The 2,226-nt window shown below is 52.0% G+C and overlaps 1 pseudogene; it reads right to left on the bottom strand.

The window, feature by feature from the left end:
- Positions 1 to 602: 602 nt before the first annotated feature.
- Positions 603 to 1,736, bottom strand: LOC144165868 (G-protein coupled receptor moody-like; annotated as a pseudogene).
- Positions 1,737 to 2,226: the final 490 nt, after the last annotated feature.

The raw sequence follows: 2,226 nt of genomic DNA, 5'->3' as shown, positions 1-2,226 counted from the left end.
ACTACCTCACGGAGAGCAAGTGGGCGAGAGACTTTCAGATTTCCCTTCAACATGGCCTCTGCGGACATTCTTACCAGCGGCGAGCATGGTCAGCATGTCAACGTGTTTCTGCAACGTTAGGTAAACTTAATTCCACCATTATTGATATGTTGTAGAAATGCTTTATTACTGTTCGCATAACGTTTGGCAAAATTTCATGTAACAAATTCATTTGTTTTTAAATCTTTTTTGAACATTAATAGCTTATTCGCGGAACATTCATGAAATGTAACACTAACATTAGTAATACATTGTAAAATTGTTTTCTGGCCGTTTAAATAACGGTTTCCAAAACATTAATGTAACATTTTTCACATCATTACTTAAACATAAAAAAAAATGGCTGTAAGAACATTGTTCTAAAATGAACACCAAAATATGATAACGTTCTTGTAATCTTTTGGCGCTACCTGAGAGGTAGCTTCAATTGCAAGTGTGCGGGATAAGTAATAGAGAGAGAGATAATAATAGAAATGTACATGTTCTGCATGGCTCACACACTCTCAGGTCGTCGGGCAAGTGGTAGCTATAATACCGAGAAACACCGAAAAAAAGGATAATCATCACACGGCTGTCTCTCGGCTTCCCGTACTCTAGGACAGGGCAGCGCTCTTGGTGCGGGGCCAGAGCTCCTTGTAGGCCTGCCGGTATTCCCGGCTCATGCAGATGTAGATGACCGGGTTAACGCATCCCGAGAAGTAGTAGGTGACGTATGCGAACACCTGGACGCCCGGGTAGTCGTCCAGAAGGCGGAAGGACTTGAGCACGACGATCGGCAGGTAGCAGAGCGTGAAGACGGCGAAGATGACAAACACCGTATTCAGCAGGCGCCAGTCCTTGGCGATGCGCTTCTGCAGGCACTGAACCTTCTCTTCGGACACGGCGCCGCCGTCATTGCGCTTGGCGAACAAGCGCGCCACGAAGGCGGCGGACTTATGGTTGGAGCTGAACTGGCGCAGGTTGCGCTGCGTCTTGCGCACGATCCAGTAGATGCGGCTGTAGCAGATCACGAACGACGTGGCCGGCACGAAGTAAGACACCATGAAGATGAACGCCTTGCTGCTGCGCCCGTTCTTGGGCATCACGCCGCACGTGCCGGTGTCGCCGTCCCAGCCGAACTGGCCCCACACGCCCGCCGTAGGCAACAAGATCAGCGACAGACTCACAAGCCACGTCCCGGTCACCACCAGCAGGTTGTTGCCCTCAGTGAATGCCCTAACGTAGAGACCCGGCTTGACGATCGCCACGTACCGGTTGATGCTGATGGCCATGACGGTGAAGATGGAGGCACCCGTGTTGAAGTAGCGGCTCACACCATGCGCGACGCACAGGCCGTCGCTGTGCACCCAACCGGCGTGCCAGAACATGCTCGCGGTCAGCGGGGTGTTCAGCGCGGAGAAAAGCAAGTCAAAGAAGCATAGGTTGATTACCAGAGCCGTGGTGGCGTTCTTGAGTAGCTTCAAGGATCGGAGGAGTGCGGCGATGGACACCGCGTTGGATATCACGCCGAAGAATGCCATGATGACAAGGGCAACGAAGCCGCTGGTCAGCACCGGACGCGGGTAGTCCTTGAAAAGTAGCACCACGGAGGTGTTGTTAGTCGCGCCCCCTCTGCCGAGCTCGATTCCTACTGTAGTCTGAACTTCGGCGGTGGTCTGAACAACTTCGGTGGCCACAGAAGGCAACCCTGTCGTCATGGTGGTGGTGAAAGAACGCGAAAGGGTCGTCACGGTGGCGTTCATTTTCCAACTGCTGTGGTTCGTTCGCTAGTTGCTTCGCAGCGACTGAGCAAGGTTCAAATGATGCTTTGTAGAAACCTCTGCCGGATCGCATGCCGTCTTCCCGCAAGGCAAGCCACTCCCCGAGATATCCCGGGCTGTCGTCACTCCGGATGGCGCGGGAAGCGACGATAACGGAAGGCCTACTTCCGGTCTCCACAAGTCCCAGATGGAAATACTTTCCAGTCCCGGCTGTGTTACGATACAGTTTTCCAGCCTAAAATCGTTTACTGCCTGGGCTGGAGTCAGGTGCCAACCGGAACCAGTGCTGGAAATCGAAATTTCTAGGTTTGTCTCCTGTCGGAAACGACACGTCTTCTGGCTGGACATCGCACCATTGTCAGCTGGAAGAATGCGCACTTACAACTGGAAATCCCCCTTTTCTTTCTGGAAATACAATTATTTCAGC

This window comes from Haemaphysalis longicornis, unplaced genomic scaffold, assembly GCF_048455015.1.
Source record: "Haemaphysalis longicornis isolate Haplotype H1 unplaced genomic scaffold, Haemaphysalis longicornis Haplotype H1 scaffold_15, whole genome shotgun sequence".
Classification (NCBI taxonomy): domain Eukaryota; kingdom Metazoa; phylum Arthropoda; class Arachnida; order Ixodida; family Ixodidae; genus Haemaphysalis; species Haemaphysalis longicornis.
Note: the sequence above shows the minus strand (reverse complement) of the source record. Positions and strands in the feature narration are given on the sequence as shown.